We start from the raw sequence: 25582 nt of genomic DNA, 5'->3' as shown, positions 1-25582 counted from the left end.
GAATACCTGGTTGCCGGACGAAGCTCCTCTGTTGCCAGAGGTTCCATTTACGTCGTTGTCGTTTATTCCTTCATTTCTTTCCATCATTGCTGAGTTTTGCTATTTAACCCATAGCTGGACCCTACCCCATCAGGGATAGGTACTCATTTACAGCTGAGTAGACTGAGGAAATTATGGTAAAGATCCTTTCCCAAGGAATCAACGCCGAGGAGAGCGGTCACCCATCCAACGACTGACCAGCCCCAATGTTGCTTAACTTGACTTAAGTCTATTGAAGACCTAACCAACTCCTCCACGGCGCCACATATTATTATTATTATTATTATTATTATTATTATTATTATTATTATTATTATTATTATTATTATTATTATTATTCAGAAGACGAACCCTATTCATATGGAACAAGCCCACCAAAGGGGTCAATGACTTAAATTCAACAAGCTTCCAAAGAATATGGTGTTCATTCGACAAAAGTAACAGAAGGTCATGGGAAATACAGAAAGAGGAGATCAGTAATTAAAAAAAAAATGAATTCACAAACCAATAAATAAATATTTAAAAATTTTAATAAAATGCTAAAACACACATTGAATTACATTTGGGTAGTACTGCACGTTGGATCTTCGCTCGATCTTTTTAAGTTGCAATTGTGCGAGGTCCTCTGGAGGGAGGCTGTTCCTAAGGTTATAATAATAATACGGCCCCAGCAGGGAGGTGAATGTAGCAGAAATTGTTAGAAACTGACTTTCTGTTGACCGGTTCTATTCTCTACGCCAAAGTACTTATTGTTGTTGTTTTTAGATTCATCTGACCTTGTGCCAGCACGGGCTCTTGCTCATAGAGCAGCCCGTAATTCAAGTTGATGACCATGTGAGATGTTTAGGATATGAAACTTTATCAGTGATACGTGGATGTGGCGTGGCGAAGCAAAATACGCACTTGTCCCGTCTCTGCTGGATTTCGCGCCTCTCAGGCGTCGAGCCATCATCATCCACTTGCGCCTTTTGCTATGCGATTCATTTATTCGATATCTTCGCTCTCTGCATTTTCTTCACCGTGGAACAGTTCATTCTGCCCAAGGTCCCTTTTCCCTTTCGTTATTCTTTCTTTTTCATTGCATTCATTCAGACTCTTGTGTCTATAGTAGATTTACGTCAACCGTGCATTTGATGTCTAGGCCAGTCCCTTACGACGCTCCTGATTGGCTGTTGATAAGCCAATCACATGGCTGGAAACTCTCAGTCTCTCTCGAGAGAGTTCACATAAGCAGGATGTATGTTCCATCTCTCCTGGGGGATAATTTTGAAAGGCGTATCCCTCAGGAAAGGTGGAACGTAGATCCTACCCATGTGAACTCTCTAGAGAGACTGAGAGTTTCCAGCCCTGTGATTGGCTTATCAACAGCCAATCAGGAGCGTCGTATGGGACTGGCATAGACGTCAAATGCATCGTTGATGTGAATCTAATTTTTCTTATAGTACTCCTTCCACCTTTGTGTCTTAAAGCCTAGACTATTCTAGAACCGTTTCCTCCTGAAACGGTCTCATCACTTCTTCCTCATCTAACTCGCCACTCTAATTTACATTCACTTCTACAAGTGTTTCAAAAGGATCTTTATCGTTGGAATGACGAGGTCTTTAAAGAAGGCCATTCATAAGCATTCATAGAAAAGTGATCACGTAAAAAACGCGCCCAAGTTTCATAGGCGCAATCGAGTTGTCTGTACACCGTATAATGCTGTATGAAACTCTCAGCTACGGCTCATGAAACTCTCAGCCGGCGCACATGAAACTTCCAGCCACAGCCCAGTGGTGGCCAGTATTGTTGGCACCTATTGCGTTCCTAGACGCATAATCATGGCTAACTTTCACCTGAAATAAAATAAAATATCAATTTGCAGCCCTTTAGTCTCAGTAGTGTTTAAGATCTGAGGGCGGACGGACAGACAAAAAAAGCCAACTCAATCGTTTTCTTCAACAGAGAACTAAAAAGGAGAGGAAAAGAGCTTGTGTTGGATTACGTGTCAGTACAGAATAAACGGAAGATCCCGTTAGTGCATGTCATGGTGAGGAGTGGCTGATGGTGCATCCGGTACTTCCTTGGATGAACTAAAAATCAAGATACTTGTCGAAGAAAAAATACATTTAGGACTGTAATATATATATATAAATATATTATATATATATATATATATATATATATATATATATATATATATATATATATATATATAGAGATGTGTGGTGTGTGTTTGCAAATTTAGAACTGCTCTCTCTCTCTCTCTCTCTCTCTCTCTCTCTCTCTCTCTCTCTCTCTCTATATATATATATATATATATATATATATATATATATATATATATATATATATATATAAAACCCGGGTCTCTTGGTGAAATAATTCACCTAACCTAATCAAATAGTCTTTCTTTCTTTCTTCTTCTTCTTCTTCTTCTTCTTCTTCTTCTTCTTCTTCTTAGTGTCCAAGTAGATATGTGACGCTATATGTAGTACTACGTAGCCTTTGCAAACTAGTGACAACCCAAAGTGAAAACAGTAGTAGGCCTATGCAATATTTTCTCGATCATTACGATTGTATGAGGCTTACGTTATCCCTCCTTTGTTTTCATAAGTGATTCGCCGTGATGATACAGTTCATGAATAAGGGGCAACATGACCCACCAAGTAAAAAAAAAGAAAAATCCCGAGGCTTCAGAACGAGCCGGTTGGTGAATCACCCTCGGGCACTTTGTGATGCTCTGTGATTCAGCCGGTGGGAAGTTTCAGTAGCAAACGGTGATGTCAGCCTATTCTTCTTTTGATCTCGACTTATTTCGCTCACCCGTTGGAGGACAAAGTTTTTACGGAACCTTTCACTGCGGAGATCAAGGTCTAACGAACTTGGTGGGATGTAGGATATATATATATATATATATATATATATATATATATATACTATATATATATATACACACACACACACATACATATTGAGCGTTTGCCTTTTAACGAGAAAGAAAAACAGTTGCCTGCCCGTGGGAAGGAAATCTTTCGTAATACTCGTATAGACGAAGATAGGGGTTTCCCAGTCATTCACAAATGATTACGACGCTAAACAAAGTATACACAGATTTCACAGGCATTATCCAAACTCGAGAGGCTTCTGTATGGGCCACGGTCCAGATATCTAGACCGTGGTATAGGCAAAAATATGCTTCGTGTTAAAAGGAAGATTTCATTTTTTTTAAACCTCAATTGCGGGTTAGTCTGTATAAAGTTCAAAATGTAAGGTAAGGGAATGTGAAAAATCGTCTGGCTTAATATTAGTATTTTGTCTATCTCAGTCATCCTATTCGACTGGGTGGTTTTTATAGTGTGGGGTTCCGGGTTGCATCCGCCTCCTTAGGAGTCCGTCAGTTTTCTTACCATGTGCGCTGTTTCTAGGAGCACACTCTTCTGCATGAGTCCTAGAGCTACTTCAGCATCTAATTTTCCTAGGTTCCTTTTCAGAGATCTTGGGATCGGGGTTAGTGTCCCTATGATTATGGCTACAATTTCCACTGGCATATCCCATGTCCTTCTTATTTCTATTTTCAGGTCTTGATAGTTTTCAATCTTTTCTCTTTCTTTTTCATCTATTCTGGTGTCCCATGGTATTACGACACCAGTGAGTGATATTTTCTATTTAATTTTGTCAGTCAACGTCACGTCTGTTCTGATACTATTGTCCCAGAGGGTCTTTGCCTGAATCATGCCTCTTTTTGTACTGGTTCTGTGCAGGTGCCGGATAATCGCTTGCTATGTGGTTTACGGCTCATTTTTCTTATTGCACTTCCTGTATATGGGTGAAATATTATTATCATCTATTGTTCTCTGAACATATCTGGTTCTTAGGGCCTGATCTTGTGCCGCAGTTATCATTCCTTCGGTTTCCTTCCTGAGTTTTCTCCTCTGTAGCTCTCTGTGGCGATTGCCATGTTTCATAGTGGCCAGTTCTTTCGTCTGTCTCATGTACTGTCCGTGCATTGGTTTGTTGTGCCATTCCTCCGTTATGTTTGTCATTCTTCTGTCTCTGTACATTTCTGGGTCTTCGTCTACTGTTATCAGGCCTTCTTCCCATTCACTCCTAAGCCACTCGTCTTCACTGGTTTTCAGATATTGCCCCAGCACTCTGTTCTCGATGTTGACGCAGTCCTCTATGCTCATCCTTCCCCATCCTTCCTTTCTTGTCATGTATAGTCTGCCTGTATTTGCTCTTGGGGTGTAGTGTTTTGTGTATTGTGTCTCCTAGGTTTATGGTTTATGCTGCGGAGTTCAGCGTTCGTCCACTCCACGTCTCCTGCACTGTATCTGATTACTGGTACTGCCCATGTGTTTATGGTTTTCATCATATTTCTGACGTTGAGCTTTAAGTTGAGCATCGTCTCAAGTCTCTTTATATATTCTTTTCTGATCGTGTCCTTTCATCTCTTGGTGTTGTGTATCCTCTCCTTCTATTATTCCCAGGTATTTGTATCCTGTCTCATCTGTGTCTGATGTCTGATGCTATTCCCATCTGATAGCTTTATCCTGTCAGTCCTTGTCACTTTGCCTTATTGTATGTTGACTAAGGCACATTTTTCTATTCCAAACTCCAGCCTGATGTCCCCAGATACAATCCTTACAGTCTGGATTAGGGTATCTATTTCCTTGATGCTCTTGATATCGTCCATGAACATCAGATGGTTAATTCTGTTGCCTCCTTTCTTGAGTTGGTACCCAGCATCCATTATTATTATTATTATTATTATTATTATTATTATTATTATTATTATTATTATTATTATTATTATTATTATTATTATTATTGGGTAGAAATCTCAATTACGAGGGCATAAGTAATGTTTATTAAGGTCCAAAATAATATACTGATGGAAGCAATATAGTAAAATTCTATAAAGCGATGTAAAAGCTTTCGAAATCTACCCTGGGTTCATCTTCGAGTAGGGTTCGAAAGCGTTTACTTAGTTATATAAAATTTTACTACTGCTTCCATCAGTATATTATTGTGGACGTTAAAGAACATTATTATTATTATTATTATTATTATTATTATTATTATTATTATTATTATTATTATTATTATTATTATTATTATTATTATTATTATTATTATTATTATTATTCAGAAGATGAAACCCATTCATATAGAACAAACTTGAAATTCAAGCTTCCAAAAAATAGGCTGCAGTGTTCATTAGGACGAAGTAAGAGGAGGTAAAGGGAAAAGTCATGTAAATCCCATCTTAAAAAGATACGAAGCCGCAACGAATGTAAAAACATAGTGATCTGATACCGACATGATGTCGACGAAGGGGATTGGTGGCTATAAACGATGCATTTATTTGATTTACTGCGGAAGGATAAATAGACTCCGGTCAGAATGACGTCACGGCCACAGTTTGACGTCAAATGAGTTGCTCTCCTAAATAAAATCAATCGCGAGTTTTTCACAAACACTCAAATACATCACTGCATTCTGCCGTACATAAAAAGTCTTGCATATTAATCTAATGAAAAATACGTTGGTAGACTTTAAGATAAAATCAGTCAAACGACCAAGGAGAGAGTTCCGTGTTAAATATGGATTTAAATTTGATATATCAAGTGTCTCCAATCACAGATTACGAGAGCCATAACGAAATTACATTGTGGATGTCGCTAATAGCGAGGTCTAGAGAATACCAAGGTATATAAAATAAGGGAGACTCCCTTATTCTATATACCTTAGAGAATACAAGGTCTCATGGCTGACCCAAAATTAGGATCTAATGCTCAGGTAGAGTTCGTGACGTCACGCGGTCTACTCACGTTCCTTGCTTCCGAATACGTACTTGATAGCGATATTGTCTGTCATAGCGACCTTATATTTTTCTCTTTCTTGCTGCCATTGTGAGTTTTAAGCGATATGCCCAACGCTTGCGCAGTAAACGGATACTACTTTGAAAATAGAGAAAAAGTACGGATCTCATTCTTCAGAGATTTCTTATGGATGACGAGCGTAGTGTCGCAAAAAGATGATGGAGTTATGATAAAGGCACATATATATACACTTTATACGAACCAGATCAAAAGTGCGACGTGTAAAGGTCAGATCTTGGAAACAACTTATTCATGATAATTTCGACACCGGTATTAACTCAAATTCTCTTATTCTTTAGACCTTGGCTAATAACTTCATGCAGAAAGCCGGCGGCTAGAATGGTCCAGAAGTATAGTAGTACCCCTGATGACTCATATCAGTGAGTCATTTTAACCTCTCTCTCTCTCTCTCTCTCTCTCTCTCTCTCTCTCTCTCTCTCTCTCTCTCTCTCTCTCTCGATTGTCGACTTCCCTTCCAAATACTCTTCGCCAGTTGTCTTATTTGCTTCAAGGTTATTCCTTGACGTTAGTCATCGACTAAAAAAGAAAATGACACAGATAAACAAGCATAAGCGATCAGGTAGCAATCAGAGCGATCGCTTCTATAATGATTATAGTTGTGGTCACTCAAATGAGTTCTATTCTTGTTATTCCGAATAATTAAAGTAGTTAACGGTAAAAAGATTGAAATTAGTTTTAAGTTCAAGACACTCGTCATCTACCACTAGACAGTCTAGCACATTTAAGCTGCTATATTTAATTTTTTAAAGAACTGAAGTCCATGATTGTAACATCTTCCCACCAACACCCGGACACCCGCCCCCCCCCCATTTATTTATTTTTATTTCAATCATTCTTTCGCTACGGATTTCACGTCCCTTCATATCAAACAACTTGCAGCAGATATAACGAAGTACTGTCCAGCGTGATCTCTTGATTTTTATTCTTCTGTATCAATTCTATTTTTAAATAGCAAAAAGGGTATTATTATTAAGTGCATTTAAATACTTTGCTTCTTTTTCGTTTAACTAGATGTTCATTTGATGCATATCATGTAAATTCTTTGTCTTGATAGAAACTTGAGTAGGTCTTGTCCATTTATTTTATTTATTTATTTCATTTATTTACTTATTTACTTATCCATTCATTTATTTTATTTGTGGTCACTGGAGAGTGGTTGGTTGGAAGACGACACTGAACTACGGCAAACATATTATTTTATTGATTAAATTGACTTCGTAGCGACCATTGGTAACACTGTGCTTGATGATTCCGAATATCTGACCGGACTTGGGGTTACCTTCAACTAGATTTATTATTATTATTATTTTATTTTATTATTATTATTAGGGGGGGTTTATTTATTTATTATTATTATTATTATTATTATTATTATTATTATTATTATAATAATAATAATGAACCAAACAAAAACTTCTTTCAGTTTTCTTCTGAAGATTGAAAAAGAAACCCACAAAATCACTTTGTAACTTGTTTACTTCTAAGTATTTACATTTAGTTTTACTACCCACTCGAGTACTTTCAGGCCACATCTGTGGCCCATTTTCAAGAGATGTTTGGGATGTTAGCCTGGGTCAAGGCCCAGCAGTCTTCTGGAACTTCTTCTCGTTGAGCTGTCATTTATGTGATGGCTGTTCTGGTTTCCTTGAGAGTTGCCAATCCCCTCTTGTCGCTCTGATATCCTGAGCTGATGGTCAATGGGATTAATCCTTGAGGTAAGGGTGTGGTCACCAAAAGTCTGTTGGGCAGGAAACCTAATCTCCAGGTCAGCAGGGTCAGTCTTAGCTTCTTTTAATATCAAAGCTCGGCTTATGGGATCTTCTGAGGTAAAACCTTTGTTTCCTTCAATTACTTTAATCTCTCTGATGAGTGCACCTTCTACTACCCTCCTGTGACTAATTTTGTTGCTTTTGTATATAAGCCTACTGTTTTTGAAATCCATCCTATGGTCATTTTCCCAACAATGCCTAGCTATAGCACTCCCCTGAGAGTTAAGTTGTACTGCCCTTCTATGTTCTTGGACTCTAGTCCTTATTCCCCTACCTGATTCCCCCACATATCTGTCTCCACAATTGTTGCAATTGATTATGTATACCCCCGCTACATCATCTGTATTACTGTCTTCTCCTTCCAATTTATTTTTACATACTTTGTTTTTTACGGTATTGTCAAAGGTATATACAAATTTATATTTACTTTCTTTCATTTTTGAAGTGACTTGTTTCATTTTAGGCATAAAAGGGAGGGCAACTATTTTCTTATTTTCTTTATTCTATGTATTCTCTATATTTGCTCTGTAAAAAATTTTTCTAGCTTTGTTGAGTGCCCTTTTTCTGAACCATTCCGGGTATGCTAATGCATCGAAGCTTTTACCGATGTAATTTATTTCTTGTTCTATCTTGCAATGGTCACACGTTCTCATTGCCCTAAGAAATAAACCTGTTAGAACCCCAATTTTTATATCATGACTGTGAAAAGAGAAGAAATGAATATATGAGTTTGTATGTGTGGGCTTTCTATATGTGCTGAATTCATATCCCGTTTCTTTTCTTTCTATGAGTATGTCTCAAAAGGGCAGTTTATTCTTGTTACTTTTCTCTAAAGTGAACTGGATATTGTTATCAAACTTATTGATTCATCTAGAAAAGTTTCTATTTCATTTTCATCACCTTGCAGAATAGCAAAAATATCATCCACATATCTCCACCATCCTTGCAGTTTTAAGTTAGGGACATTAACATTAGGAACTAGATTAGTTTCGAAATATTCCATATAGATGTTAGCGAGTATAGGTGATAATGAGGACCCCCATAGCTACTCCATATTTCTGTTTGTAAACTTGTCCCTCAAACGTGAAATAAGTATCATTGACACACAATTTAATCAACTCAAGGAAGACGCCTATTTCGATGTTCAGAAAAAGGGCACTCAACAAAGCTAGAACATTTTTTCACAGAGCAAATGTAGAGAGTACATGGAATAAAGAAAACAAGAAAATAGTTGCCCTCCCTTTTATGCCTAAAATGAGACAAATCACTTCAAAAATGAAAGAAAGTAAATATAAATTTGTATATACCTTTGACAATACCGTAAAAAACAAAGTATGTAAAAATAAATTGGAAGGAGAAGACAGTAATACAGATGATGTAGCGGGGGTATACATAATCAATTGCAACAATTGTGGAGACAGATATGTGGGGGAATCAGGTAGGGGAATAAGGACTAGAGTCCAAGAACATAGAAGGGCAGTACAACTTAACTCTCAGGGGAGTGCTATAGCTAGGCATTGTTGGGAAAATGACCATAGGATGGATTTCAAAAACAGTATGCTTATATACAAAAACAACAAAATTAGTCACAGGAGGGTAGTAGGTAGTAGAAGGTGCACTCATCAGAGAGATTAAAGTAATAGAAGGAAACAAAGGTTTTACCTCAGAAGATCCCATAAGCCGAGCTTTGATATTAAAAGAAGCTAAGACTGACCCTGCTGACCTGGAGATTAGGTTTCCTGCCCAACCAGACTTTGGTGACCACACCCTTACCTCAAGATTAATCCCATTGACCATCAGCTCAGGATATCAGAGCGACAAGAGGGGATTGGCAACTCTCAGGAAACCGAATAGCCATCACATAAATGACAGCTCAATAAGAAGAAAGTTCCAGAAGACTGCTGGCCTTGACCCAGGCTAACATCCCAAACATCTCTTGAAAATGGGCCACAGATAGGGCTTGAAAGTACTCGAGTGTGTAGTAAAACTAAATGTAAATACTTAGAAGTAAACAAGTTACAAAGTGATTTTGTGGGTTTCTTTTTGAATAATAATAATAATAATAATCTACTTGGGGTTACCTTCAATTAGATTATTATTATTATTATTATTATTATTATTATTATTATTATTATTATTATTATTATTATTATTATTATTATAATAATAATAATAATAATAATAATAATAATAATAATAATAATAATAATAATAATAATAATAATAATAATAATAATAATAATAATAATAATAATAATAATAATCTAGTTGAAGGTAACCCCAAGTCCGGTCAGATATTCGGAATCATCAAGCACAGTGTTACCAATGGTCGCTACGATGTCAATTTAATCAATAAAATATTACGTTTGCCGTAGTTCAGCGTCGTATTCCAACCAGCTACTCTCCAGTGACCAAAAAATAAATAAATGAATGGATAAGTAATTAAGTAAATGAATAAAATAAATAAATAAAATATGGACAAGACCTACTCAGTTTCTACCAAGACAAAGAATTTACATAATATGCATCAAATGAACATCTAGTTAAACGAAAAAGAAGCAAAGTATTTAAATGCACTTAATAATAATACCCTTTGTGCTATTTAAAAATAGAATTGATACAGAAGAATAAAAATCAAGAGAGGGTATTATTATTAAGTGCATTTAAATAGTTTGCTTATTATTATTATTATTATTATTATTATTATTATTATTATTATTATTATTAATATTATTATTATTATTATTATTATTATTATTTTTTTTTTTTTTTTTTTTTGGGGGGGTTTTTTTTTTTTTTTTTTTTTTTTTTTTTTTTTTTTTTTTTTTTGCTCTATCACACCTCTCTAATTCGACTGGGTGGTATTTTATAGTGTGGGGTTCCGGGTTGCATCCTGCCTCCTTAGGAGTCCATCACTTTTCTTACTATGTGTGCCGTTTCTAGGATCACACACTTCTGCATGAGACCTGGAGCTACTTCCAGCCTCTAGTTTTTCTAGATTCCTTTTCAGGGATCTTGGGATCGTGCCTAGTGCTCCTATGATTATGGGTACGATTTTCCACTGGCATATCCCATATCCTTCTTATTTCTATTTTCAGATCTTGATACTTATCCATTTTTTCCCTCTCTTTCTCTTCAACTCTGGTGTCCCATGGTATTGCGACTCAATGAGTGATACTTCTTCTTGATTTTGTCAATCAACGTCACGTCTGGTCTATTGCACGTATCACCCTATCCGTTCTGATACCATAGTCCCAGAGGATCTTTGCCTGATCGTTTTCTATCACTCCCTCAGGTTGGTGCTCGTACCACCTTATTACTGCAAGGTAGCTGATGTTTCTTGCACAGGCTCCAGTGGAGGGCTTTTGCCACTGAATCATGCCTCTTTTTGTACTGGTTCTGTGCAAGTGCCGTGCATTCACTTTCTATGTGTTTTATTTTTTCATTTTTCGTATTGCACTTCCTACATATGGAGGGAGATGTTTTATTTCCGTCTATCGTAACTTTGAACATATCTGTTCTTAGGGCCTGATCTTGTGCCGCTGTTATCATTCCTTCAGTTTCCTTCTTTAGCTCTCCCCTCTGTAGCCATTGCCAATTGTCATCGCTGGCTAGTTCTTTAGTCTGTCTCATGTATTGTCCGTGCATTGGTTTGTTGTGCCAGTCCTCTGTTCTCTGTCTTTTCTTTCCTGTCTCTGTATATTTCTGGGTCTTCGTCTACTTTTATTAGTCCTTCTTCCCATGCACTCTTTAGCCACTCGTCTTCACTGGTTTTCAGATATTGCCCCAGTGCTCTGTTTTCAATGTTGACGCAGTCCTCTATACTTAGTAGTCCTCTCCCTCCTTCCTTTCGTGTTTATGTATAGTCTGTCCGTATTTGCTCTTGGGTGTAGTGCTTTGTGTATTGTCATTTGTTTCCTGGTTTTCTGATCTATGCTGCGGAGTTCTGCCTTCGTCCATTCCACTATTCCTGCGCTGTTATCTGATTACTGCACTGCCATGTGTTTATGGCTTTTATAATATTTCCTCCATTGAGTTTTGACTTGAGTATCGCCTTGAGTCTCTGCATATATTCTTTCCTGATCGTGTCCTTCATCTCTTGGTGTTTTATATCTCCTCCTTCCATTATTCCCAGGTATTTGTATCCTGTCTCATCTATGTGTTTGATGATTGCTTCCCATCTGGTAGCTTTATCCCTTCAGTTCTCGTTACTTTGCCTTTTTGTATGTTGACTAAGGCGCATTTTTTCTATTCCAAACTCCATTCTGATGTCCCCAGATACAATCCTTACAGTCTGGATTAGGGTATCTATTTCCTTGATGCTTTTACCATACAGCTTGATGTCGTCCATGAACATCAGATGGTTGATTTGTTGCCTCTTTTCTTGAGTTGGTACCCGGCATCCATCTTCTGTAGTACTTTTTGTCATGGGAATCATGGCTACTACGAAGAGTAGTGGGGACAGTGAGTCGCCCTGGAAGATCCCTCTCTCTGATATTAACCTCTGCTAGTCTTATTCCAGAGCTTGTAAGTATTGTATTCCAGTTGCGCATTGTATTTTTGAGGAAGCTGATGGTATTTTCCTCTGCCTCCCCATATATTTTCAGGCATTCTATTAGCCATGTGTGTGGTATCATGTCGAAGGCTTTCTTATAGTCTATCCATGCCATGCTTAGGTTGGTTTTCCTTCTCCTACTGTTCTTCATTACCATTTTGTCTATCAGGAGCTGGTCTTTGTGCCCCTACACTTCCTTCGCAGCCTTTCTGTTGGTAGGGGATGGTGTTTGTCTCCTCTAGGTAGTTGTATAGCCTTTCACGATGATACCTGTTAGTAACTTCCTTTTGTATTATTATTATTATATTATTATTATTATTATTATTATTATTATTATTATTATTATTATTATTATTATTATTATTATTTTTATTATTATTATTATTATTATTATTATTATTATTATTATTATTTATGTTGCAACCCTCTTATTATTATTATTATTATTATTATTATTATATTATTATTATTATTATTATTATTATTATTACTATTATCCATGTTACAAATCGATTATTATCACTATAATTATTTATTTTGGTAGTAGACCCTCTTTCAAACGTGTGTTGATTTTTATTGCTTCGTCAGTGGTATTATTATTATTGTTAATATTTTTTCATTTTATTATTATTATTATTATTATTATATTATTATTATTATTATTATTATTATTATTATTATTATTATTATTATCATCAAATTTTTTTGTCGTGTGGCGTTCCGGGTTGCATCCTGCCTTCTTAGGAATCCATCACTTTTCTTTAGTCTGTCTCATATAATGTCCGTGCATTGGTTTGTTGTGCCATTCTTCCGTTCTGTTTGTCATTCTCCTGTCTCTGCATATTTCTGGGTCTTCGGTTACTTTTATCAGTCCTTCCCATGCACTCCTGAGCCACTCGTCTTCACTGGTTTTCACTGGTTTTCAGATGTTGGCCCAGTGCTCTGCTCTCGATGTTAACGCAGCTCTCTATGCTTAGTAGTCCTCTCCCTCCTTCCTTTCGTGTTATGTAGTCTGTCCGTATTTGCTCTTGGGTGTAGTGCTTTGTGTATTGTCATGTATTTCCTAGTTTGCTTGTCTATGCTGCAGAGTTGAGCGTTCGTCCACTCCACTACTCCTGCGCTGTATCTGATTACTGGTACTGCCCATGTGTTTATGGCTTTCATCATATTTCCGACGTTGAGTTTTGACTTGAGTATTGTCTTAAGTCTCTGCATACATTCTTTTCTGATCGTGTCCTTTATCTCTTAGTGTTTTATATCATCTCCTTCTATTGTTCCCGGGTATTTGTATCCTGTCTCATTTAGTAAGTGTTTCATGCTATTCCCATCTGGTAGCTTTATCCCTTCAGTCCTTGTCACTTTGCCTTTTTGTATGTTGTATTATTATCATCATTATTATTGTCATCAAAGCTGCAACCCTTATCGGACTTTTACAGTTCCGACGATATTCAGTTACAGAAATTTCCTGTTGGAGTTTTTGCGCGTGAGGAATATACTTCTTCGAATGGGGCTCCAGCTTCGATAATACTAATAATAATAATAATAATGAACCAAACAAAAACTTCTTTCAGTTTTCTTCTGAAGATTGAAAAAGAAACCCACAAAAATCACTTTGTAACTTGTTTACTTCTAAGTATTTACATTTAGTTTTACTCCACAGAAGGGCCTGAAAGTACTCGAGTGTGGAGTAAAACTAAATGTAAATACTTAGAAGTAAACAAGTTACAAAGTGATTTTGTGGGTTTCTTTTTCAATAATAATAATAATAATAATAATAATAATAATAATAATAATAATAATAATAATAATAATAATAATAATAATAATAGAATAATAACGGAGTTGCAGTATGAATAATAATAAATAATAATAATAATAATAATAATGCTCTAATCGAAGGTACCGCCAAATCCGGTCAAACTCTCGGAATCATGAAGTGTAGTGTGTTACTTGTTTAATCACCCCCTTCCCACTAGACCCCACTCCAATAAAGAAATGAATAACTAGATTAATAGATAAATAAATAAAAAGATAAATAAATGAATAAAATTGGAAGACATATACTCAAGCATCCCCAAAAGTCCATTTACATGAAACTTAAGTGTAAACTATATATTTAGTACTATGTTGGTAATTATATATTCTAGGCAACTTCAATGCAAAATTCTAGGGTTATCAGATTCATAAAAAAATCCATAAAGCTTGTTCATTTAGCTAATTAAACAATGGTACTAGAGATTAATACTCGAGTTTTTATTCAGTAATTTAAGATGCGAGTCAGCTGTTGATGACCAAACATACGAACAGGATTAAAAAAAAATAAATAAAAAATAAAAAAAACTACATCATCTAATCTCTTACGACTTTTATCCTTTCTTTCTACCCTCATATACCGACACTCTCTATTGACTAAATTAGCGGCTCAGTGGCGTGATCGGTATGGTCTTGACCTGCCACCTCGGTGGCCGCGAGTTCGAGATGTGTATTTCTGGTGATAGAAGTCCGCTCTCGGCGTGGTTCGGAAGTCACGTAAAGCCATTGGTCCCGCTGCTGAATAACCACTGGTTCCATGCAACGTAAATAACACCATACTAACGAACAAAACAAACAAACATTGACTAAATTTCATGAAGTTTTACATACCCCTAATATACTGTTTCCACCTCTTTCTTTAAACCTGTGTCATATTTCATTCATTTCCTCCCTAAATGCTCTTCTCACGCATTCCTAAGTTAACCCACTTGCCTTTAATGACATTTTCAACCATATTTTCACCCACTGCTTCCTCTCTCATCTGAACTTTCAATGAAGTTGGCTTTTGCTTCACTCAGATAATGATCAGATATACCTCCAGCCATTCTTCTTCTTCTTTTTCTGACAGTTACACTCTGTCAACTGCATCTACACAGCACTGACACATAATCTAGCAAACTTTTATATGCACGTGCTGTTTGCTCTATACCCAAGTTAGTGGAAACCGCACATTTCCAACAATAAAGCCTTTTTATACTTACATTTCTTGAAGACTCTCCAGCTCATTCATTCGATACTGTTCTTCCTTTCCTACTTTTTTTTATTTAGATTTCTTCTAATTCTCCAAACCTAGACACGCACAAACTCGGCATTACCAACACCCCATCCCCGAAAAAAAAAAAAAAAAAAAACTCTGGAGTTTCCGCTCATTTCCAACTTTGGATCTTAGTGCTCCAACTGACCTCTCCAATTGACAGCCTATACTGTGTTTTTTGTCCACCGCCTGTGGTGTTTGCGTATGGTAACACTGCGTCCCGGGCTTTAGATAGTTACGCTATGTGCAAGTTTCAAGTAAATAAAAGGATATCTGGGTGTACATTTGCAACTGAAAAGTGTTTTAATAATTTACTGTATACGAATTACACCGTTAATATTCGAAATAGGATATTATTATAATTGCTGAATGTAAGCTGAATGTAACTATCGAAAGCCCAGGACGCAGTGTTACCAGACGCAAACACCACAGGTGGGTGGACAGATGGAAAAAACCGAGTATAGTACATTTCATAAGCTCAACTTTCAGGTACTTCAGACGCAGCCACACATTCCTGCAGGCATGAGTGCGCGTGAGTCATCTTCTCTCTCTTTCTCTCCTCGTTCGTGCGCGTGAAAATGAGCTATTAAATAAAATGAATACAATGCTGATAAAACCATACGAAGAATGATTGTTTCCCTGGACTTCCCTTCTCATATTTTGTTGTTTTTGTTTGTTTGTATGGTGCTTTTACGTTGCATGGAACCAGTGGTTATTCAGCAACGGGACCAACGGCTTTACGTGACTTCCGAACCACGTCGAGAGTGAACTTCTATCACCAGAAATACACATCTCTCACTCCTCAATGGAATGGCCAAGAATCGAACCCGCGACCACCGAGGTGGAACCCAAACACCATATCAACCACGCCACAGAGGCGGTATATCTCATATTTTGTTGTTTTTGATTGTCTGCATTCAGGAGTTGCTCTATTTTCCGAGCCTTTCGACTCTCGGCATTCTTGGGTTGTTTGTAGGAGTACTACTACCTGTTATATCCCAATATCCATCACTATTAGGCTACACCAGTGAAGTGAGATTATAAATGTATAGGATAATTAAGGAGAAATGTTGGGAATAATGAACTTCTCCCTCAGTCGTTGGCCATTTCTATATCGTATTTTCATTTAGGCCGCCTGCTTGTTCTGCCGAGTTCAGAATACTCGTTTCTGTATCCTTCGAGAGAGCGATGGAATGTTAAAAAAAAGAAGCTAGGAATGCAGGCAAAAGGACCACTCCTCTTTTTCATCGAAAGCCGGTCCCATGCCGGGATCCCTGAAGTAGAGGTAAAAAAAAAAATGCGCCGAAGATCTATTTTTATTTTTATTTTGTACGCGTATAGTATAGGCCACCGGAAATATGTGTCTCTTTCTCTGGTCTCGGTATAATGCTGAATAAGCCGCGGTCACTCAAACTTGAACCACGGCCCGGTGGTGGCCTGTCCTGTATAGTTGCTAGATGCACGATTATGGCTAAGTTTAACCTTAAATAAAATAAAAACTACTGAGGATAGAGGGCTGCAATCTGGTATGTTTGGTGGTTGGATGGTGGATGATCAACACCACACCAATTTGCAGCCCTCTAGCCTCAGTAGGTTTTAGGATCTGAGGGCGGACAGACGACAGTTTTCTTTTAAACTAAAAACTCGGTGTTCAGCGACGTGTAGTGGCCTCGTATATCTGATAAGACTGTTAAAGAGGATATGTCTTCTTATAATCTCTTATCTACTGTGTACAGGAACTTACCAACTCAGGACTTTCTTTTCATCCTTATCTTGATTAAGGTTCCTCTTATATTGTGCATCAATATATATATATATATATATATATATATATATAGAGAGAGAGAGAGAGAGAGAAGAGAGAGAGAGATATGCTAAAAATATACCGATCAATATTTTTCACATTATTTGCTTTCCTCCTCTTGGAAACACAGACACACACACAAAAGAGAGAGAGAGAGAGAGAGAGAGAGAGAGAGAGAGAGAGGCTGTAACCAAAGATAAACCGATAAATATCCACATTATTTGATTTCTTCCTCTAGGAAACACTAGGAAAACAACTGAATTCCACATTCTGCAAGAGTATACGGCGCGCTAACTTGCCACATAGTTTGATACTCGTGTACGTGACTTTCAATTTTCAAAGTCTCTGAGTCTGAGGGAATGTGAGTAGGCGTAAGTCTAGACTTGTAAGTGGAAAAGACAGCTGAGCAACTTGATCAAGAGGCTCCTGAAACAATTTCCAAAGTAATATCTGTAAATCAAGTACAAGAGGAACCCTTTGAGTCTACTCTCAGTTCAACGATGGCAGTCAATTTTCCCCTCGTTATATATATATCGCCGCTCAAGCGTAAACCGAAAATTTTCTGCTTCGAGCAGCACTTCTGACAGCCACGCTGAAAGGTGTGATTATCGATCGTCTGACCCGTCAATGGGGCACTCGCGGGTGGGTTTATCGTGATCAATACCTGTAGCTGAAGACCGGCCGCTAGATATGTATAACATAATTCAGTGATACACTTTGCTGCTATATATTCCCTACCATTTCTAATCTGAATCAACAAAGTGAAAAATAAATAAATAATGGTCCTAAAGAGTTATAAGTACAACTCTTTAGGTAGTTTTTACTCTTCTTTCTTCAGTAGCAATTGTGTGTGTGTGTGTGTGTGTGTGTGTGTGTGTGTGAGAGAGAGAGAGAGAGAGAGAGAGAGAGAGAGAGAGAGAGAGAGAGAGGCTGCAACCAAAGATAAACCGATAAATATGATTCACATTATTTGATTTCTTCCTCTAGGGAACACCGGGAAAACAACTGAATTCCACATTCGCAAGAGAAAATGGTTTGCAGACTTACCACACAGTTTGATCCTCGTGTACGTGACTTTCAATTTTCAGTCTCTAAGTCTGAGAGAATGTAGGCGTAAGTCTAGACTTGTACGTGGACGAGACAGCGGAGCAACTTGATCGAGAGGCTCCTGAAACATTCCCAAAGTAATATCTGTAAATCAAGTACAATAGGAAACCTTTGAGACTACTCTCAGTTCAAAAATGGCAGTCTATTTTCCCTTCTTTATATCGCCGCTGTTAATGACAGCCGATTTGAAAGGTGTGATTATCGTCTGACCCGTCAGTCAGGAACTCACAGGTGGTCTATCGTAATTGACACTTGTGAGTGAAGACCGCCCGAAAGATATGTATAATTCAATGATACACTTTTCTCCTGTATATTCCCTTCTATTTCTAATCTGAATCAACAAAGTAAAAAAAAAAAAAGTTTTAAAGAGTTGAATAGTACAACTCTTTAGGCAGTTTCTACATTTCTTTCTTCCACATAAGTCAGTAGCAATTCTACAAGAGAGAGAGAGAGAGAGAGAGAGAGAATCTATGTTTTTAAAGCTGAACTCATTATGATTTAAAACCAACTCAAACATCATCATAATTTTTTAAACAGATAACGAGAATAAGATCGTATCCCTTTAATTTATTGCCCTCCTCTTAGAATGTAAAATGGTGCAATCACATTATCGTATCCTTTCGCGGATGTTATTTTTAGAAATGATGTTATAGGAGGCTTTCTTTGTCATGATACTTGCTTGAAGCGGCACTAGACTGGCCGACTGATGGTCGCGTAACACAATACTTCACCTAAGATGGAAACGGAATTGCGTTAATGCAAAATTAATCCGTGTCTGTTTTCGTCATTTGGACTTTTTAATCCTGGAGGAATATCATAACAGGATTCGTAATGTGTTAAGTGTGATCTATGCACCTGGGATAGCAGAGCTATTTGAGATCGTTGCTTAAACAAGTGTATGATGTAAGCTATACGTATGTCGACTAGATCAACTAGTAGCGGAGGAATAAAACCATGATGGGGGTTAGGAGATATGGGAGGCTTTCACGACGCCGTTCTGTTAACCCCCCCCCCCCCCAAAACCCCAACTGAGTCACTGTCATGTGATTCTCCAGGTAACTCCGCCCCCTACTCGCGACCCCACCCCTCGCCGTCCCCACAGCCTGCCACATCTTTGGGGGCCCTTTCTCATCGGCCGTTTTGGCGGGAATTTGTTGACGCCGCTTCAGCGGCTCTGAGCTTTTTACATTTCCCCTGTGATTTCAGTTATACTCATAACTTATTTGATAATGAGATTTCTATTCCTTTACTGCAATTTGAGCGGGAGTATCTATGACTATGACGCCTCTCAACGTCACACCTTCCAGCGTGGAAGCATTTGCGTGTCAGGGGAACGTAGCAAAATCCATCTAACTCCCGGATACCGGAACTCAATAGTTCCTGCCAGAAACATGACCTTCTTAACTGTGACGGTGAAGAAAAAAAAAAAGTCATTCGATTCTTGAAAGCCATGCAAAATAGAAAATCGTTGGAGTTTTACTTGCCTTATATAAGCCTATGGTATTAGTCTTACCGTCGATGAAAATTATGCGTGAAATGATCTGAAGTAAATAAAGTACCTATGTATATACACACACATACATTATAAACACTTTAAGGGCACAATTTATCACCGATACAACATTCACTGAATAGAACATGGCTTTCTCACTTAACCAACTTTTTTATATTGCTCCATATTTTCTAATTATTTTCTTCACTTCATTGTTTGGGTTACTGATAGACACAGTCAGGTAATGGGGTCTTCCATACTGACGTAAATGAAAGAACCCCATTACCTGACTGTGCCTATTAGTCACCAAAACAATGAAGTGAAGAAAATCATTAGAATATATGGAGCATTGTAAAAAAAGCTGGTTAACAATGACAAAGCCATTGTATATATATATATATATATATATATATATATATATATATATATATATGACAGCAGTGAGCATGCGTATGTACAAAAGATGAACGAGTCAAAAATGACGATCGATCGATTGACATATGTACAGAGGGAAAAGAATGAAGACAAGTACTAATATGTGTAGAAGAAAGAAATTATGGAGAACAAGTTTTCTGTAGGGATATGAATCCTGAGTTTTTTTTTTTTTTTTTTTTTTTTTGAGATAAGGGATCTCAGAGTACCATATGCATGGATCGTGTCCTGGTGATAAGTAGAAAAAGAAGGTAATTTTAGACATTATAAGGTTGAATCTGAATATTAAGGGAGATTTTTTTAGGAACCTGTATTAGGGATCTCAGAGTACCATATGCATGGATCGTGTTCTGATGATAAGTAGAAAAAAAAGTTTAGATATAAGGTTGAATCTGAATATTAAGGGAGATTCGGAATCTGTATTAGAGATGAGTCAATGCAGACGAACGTTAACGAGTACAGGGATCTTAGAAGCAGTCTTACATCGACTGAGTGAATTAATTATTTGACCGATTTTTGGAATGTGGAGGGAAGTAGAAGTTTGGAAATGCCCGAGTGTTGATGGCTTGATGCTGTGCTTTTGTGAAAGCGTGACTGTAACTAACCAGACTGTGTACGGTATATGGTTGAGGGAGTTTTGAAATGAAAGACTGAGAGGAATAATTGTTCGGTTGTGATAAAGATAAAGGTGGCAGTGGAAAATGTAAGATTTAGAAAGCATAGTTTCTGAGCCTTACAGTTTCCAAAGAACCGTAGAGAGAGGAAAGGCTGGGCTTAGGCCAGACCAAGGCCAACAGAAGGGTGCGTGGATTCGGTATTCGTTATAAAGCACAGTATGTGATATTTGAAAGTAAAGAGAAAAAGCTTTATGCGGTATACATAGACGTAGCAAATACACATGGCGTTGGAGTCTTGAAGATGTATAATGTAAAAGATGAAGTATCCCTACAGGTAAAAAAAAATGTCACGACTGAAGTGAATGGGGAGTGTAAAATGGGACCGAGACAAAGGTGTGTTTTACCCATGGAAGCTGTTTAATACCTTCATGGATTGACAGACGTGAGAAATTCTTCACCCATTTCTCTGGAATTTCTTCCTCAACCAGATGAACCTTGCACACTCTAGTTAGCCACTCAACCACGCTTTCACCCGGTATGTACATCCACCTTTGCTTGCGGCGTGTTTAGTACCAAGGTCTAGACTCTGGAGCCAGTCTAGACCCTGTTTAGTACAACACCGTTGGGATGACCGTAAAAACATAAACGAAAAACTGTAAATATAAAGATAATGACACTTTGGAATTCTGAAGAGAAACTGCAATTATTTTCATTGGTCGCAGCTTATGAAATAACCTAATCATTTTATCTATGCATATTTTGAATATTCAATGAGGTAATTATCATAATACTTAGTAATGGCGAAGATGGCTTACTCTGAACATTAATATTTTTGTTTTTCTTTGAATGTATATTTGTAAGATCAGTATATAGTCAAGAGTATACAGAATAACAATATGAACAATTATAAAGTTTCATTTTCATCAAAATTAAGGCGAGAGGTAAAGTGATCCAAGCTTAACCAGACGTATTTTCAAACACAGAGCATACTTGCATTTAAACAAAAATCTTGGAAGCAACACATCAAGATCTTTAAAGTATCGACGAATCCCATGATATCTTGATCCGTCGATATTGGATATGATAAGTAGTGCAGTTTATGTAGTATATACAGCTTGATTGTCTTTATTGCCAATCGTAGCTAATCTGTTTTATTTGAAGTTTAGTTGCAATGATATTGTGGGAATATTATGCTTGTCATTCGTGAATTGTAGGGGTGGACATGCCATCCAGTTTGAAGAAGCTGTGGTGAATATGGTGGCGGAAATGACACGAGTGAAATAAACTGACAACGTACTGCGTAAATGTAAGCTCACACGAGAACAGTATCCGTTTGTCGGTTTGCCCAAGAATACATTCTCTTTTTCACTCAAGCAAGTTTGAATAAGTTTTGTCGATATATATCTATATGTAAGTCACGTTTCACTGTAATATTTTGAAGGGCGATAAAGTTGCCCGTACTGTTATCATAGCTGTGTTGCTACGCCGGCCTCCTGGAGGTCGAAGAGTGCATGAGTTGTTCTTATGGTCTATGTATTTGTGTAATTTAATAGCTTGTACCGGCTTCGAGCGCATTTATTTTGCTGTTCGCATTATGTTGCTACTACTATTTCATTCTAGTATAAAGGAAATATAAATATTAATTTTAACTTTCGGATTTGTAAAGTACGGTAGTAAACTACGGCTATTTCCTATTGCATGCAAGTGACGAAAACATAGACGTGTAGCTTGAGTTACCAGATAGAAGATAATTGTTAACCAGAGAACTGGAATAATAAATGAATAAAACATAGTTTCACCACAGTCCTAATTGTGGCGCAAAAGTTCAGATTTTCGAAAGAGTTCTTTTGACATAAGCTTCCAATTTCATCCGACTGAAAGGAAAATTAGATATAAAGCATCGTACATCCACACCGCAGCCTTATGGAGCAAAACGTTTTGCATCAGACGCCTTTACCGGTGTAAGTGCTAGATTGTTCTAGATACTTCCATTTGCTTCTTTGTTACCAGGGTTTCGCTTCTGATTTTGGTTTGAATGCATTGATCTACTTACTTTATTATCATTATTATAATTATTACAGTAAACATTTAGAACGAATCAGAGCATAGCCTATTATCATTCTGCAACTGAAACGTCATGGTTATCTACGTAGATTTCAATTATTATAGTGCAATTACCTATAATGTTCGCTCATGTCTTTCAATTCAATACATTTAAAAGTGAATTCCTTTAGGGATGTTCAATTGTTCTGTCTGAAAACAAAATAGATAATCAAATGGCAATCTTCCTTTCTCAGTTGGTCAGTTTATAATTTTCTTGGTTCCACCGACAGTTGCAAGCTAAAGAATGTAGCTCAGATAAAAAAATACCCGAGGTTTTCATGCGTGTGTTTCTTCACAGGCTGACTTTTATCTACGATTGATTTTACTCATTAATTTCTGATAACCTCATCTGTCTCATTTCTGTTGACAAAGAAATTATAAAAGTGCTATCGGGTTAAATGACAGAACTGTTAAAAGTGAAAAAGGAAGTACAGCAAATTTATTGTGTTGTACTTCCACAAATCGTAAGCAATATCCGCCATGAATAATTGTTTGCCTGATTTCTCTAACGGATATTCCCAAATGTTAAAGGTCTCGAGTTGCCACTTTTCGTATAGTACGCGGTCATACCGGTTATGGCTGCTCTCATCTAGCCTCTTTATTATTATTATTATTATTATTATTATTATTATTATTATTATTATTATTATTATTATTATTATTATTATTATTTGTGAGAATCTTTTTTCTGTATGTCCCTTTACCTTCTCGTACTTCCTAATGGACACCATATTCTTTGGAAGAAATGCAAGTCATGGCACCTGTTCGTAAGTACAGATATTGCATAACGCTGTGTGATGTTCATACATAAATAGAGGTCTGGCCCCCCCACAAAACCCCCATATTAAGTTACTAATGTCAGAAATACTAGATATGGTGATTTCAAAATGAGCAACGGATGGAATTTTTGAGATACATTATTTCTCGAACGGTAAAATCCATTCAAATAAGTAAACTAGAGCGATATATACTTATGGATAGACTGCTGATACCAGTAGTGGGCTAGAGTCAAGTTCTCGTTTCTTTATCATGGGATGAGATCATAGGTAATTAATTTTGTGAATTGTGGCTTGCAGAATTGATGAAGAAAATTCAGTTTTGAATAGATATGGGTATATTAATCAAATAGAATTTCAGCCCATGAAAATGTCTTTATTGTCGAGTTTTTGCTTCAAAATAATTGAGAAGCTTGAGTGGAGCATGGTTATTGAGTCTAGAGGTCTACCCGCTACAGACTGAGTGAATGCAATCTTGTTTTATTTAGTAATTGCCCACATTTAGCGGGTGACGTGTCACTTCCTTTGTCGCTAGGCTCGTCTGCCAATGGTCGTTACTTTCCCTCGTTTCTTCCCGGATTTAGCAGCCGTGGCAAGGTCATCTGCTGCGTTGGTCGTCCGCCGCCGTTCCAAATATGCGTTGCTTTCACAGCTGACCTGCGTGCGCATTCCATCCTTGTCTCTTAACCCCGGATATTCATTGATTTACACATTGCGCGGCATGCTAGGATTTTTTCCCCTGGATCCTTTAGTAGTAGATATCATAGTGGTTATCCTTCGATATTTGTAAATTGCAAGGTTAACGTTTTGATTTACATGAAATCTAGTTTATGATTAGTTTTCCTACCAAGATACGTGAGATTTAAGTCAAGTTAATTCATTACCATCAAAACCTTTCGTCTCCACAGATCTCCACTCATTTTCTGCTTCACGTTTTCCCGTTCTCATCCAAATAGTTACGGCTCTTCCAACTCTTCTGGTGCCATTAGAAGCCCAGCTACCGCTATCCCGTGCTGTAGGCTACTCTTAATTGATAGTGCGAAGGACATATCCTATAACATCTTTATCTCCTCGTCTCATCCTGCTGTCTGATTCTCAAAACATTTTTCTTGATGCTTTATTCTCAAAACGGCAAGACCTTTTACATCTCATTTCATTGTCGTAACATAATATCTGTATAACAAAACAGATTACAATAGACTAATGTATATTAATGCTTTCATATGTAGGCTAATTTTAGCCTCTTTGATTTCCAGACCTGAATCAATCTGTCATTGTATGAGTTGCCATGTTTAGTCTTTTACCAAATTCCATTTCGGAAGACCCTAGGTATAGTATTATAAACTCTTAGGATTATGTTTTTAGAGTTTTCTGAAGTCCCATCCCACTAGGCATATGATGCATTTTATTGGGCAAGCTTTCATACCTTTTATTGTACCTTTATTCGTGTACTATTTATGCCATCTTTCTATTCACCCTCTCACTAACAATCATCGTTTCCTAGTGCAACATTTCGAACCTTACTGCTCTCACTCTCAGTTTCACTTTCAGCGCTGAATGACCGCACAGGTCCCAGAGCTTGGCCTTTGGCCTAAATTCTACATTCCAATTTTTCGTATTAGACAAGCTTTGCAAACACTGGCGTTTTGTTGAATAAAATGACGTCATCTGCGTATTCTAAGATTGTCTAGTTTAAGTCGTTACTCCAGTCTGGACCTTCTGTTCCATCTCTGACAGTTTTTTTTATTCCTTATGAAATCCAAATAGCAAAGATGACGTAACATTCCTCCGTAGCACCTTAACTATTTAGTCTGCTGCAAAATCATTGGGTAATACCCCATCAACATCAACTCTTTATGGCCACTTGATTAATTTTACATAAACAAAGAAGCAAAACCTTCGACAATATTGGTCTGTACAGAGTGTTAAATGCCTT

Source organism: Macrobrachium nipponense, chromosome 24 (genome assembly GCF_015104395.2).
Source record: "Macrobrachium nipponense isolate FS-2020 chromosome 24, ASM1510439v2, whole genome shotgun sequence".
NCBI classification, from domain to species: Eukaryota; Metazoa; Arthropoda; class Malacostraca; order Decapoda; family Palaemonidae; genus Macrobrachium; species Macrobrachium nipponense.
This window is presented reverse-complemented; position numbering follows the sequence as displayed.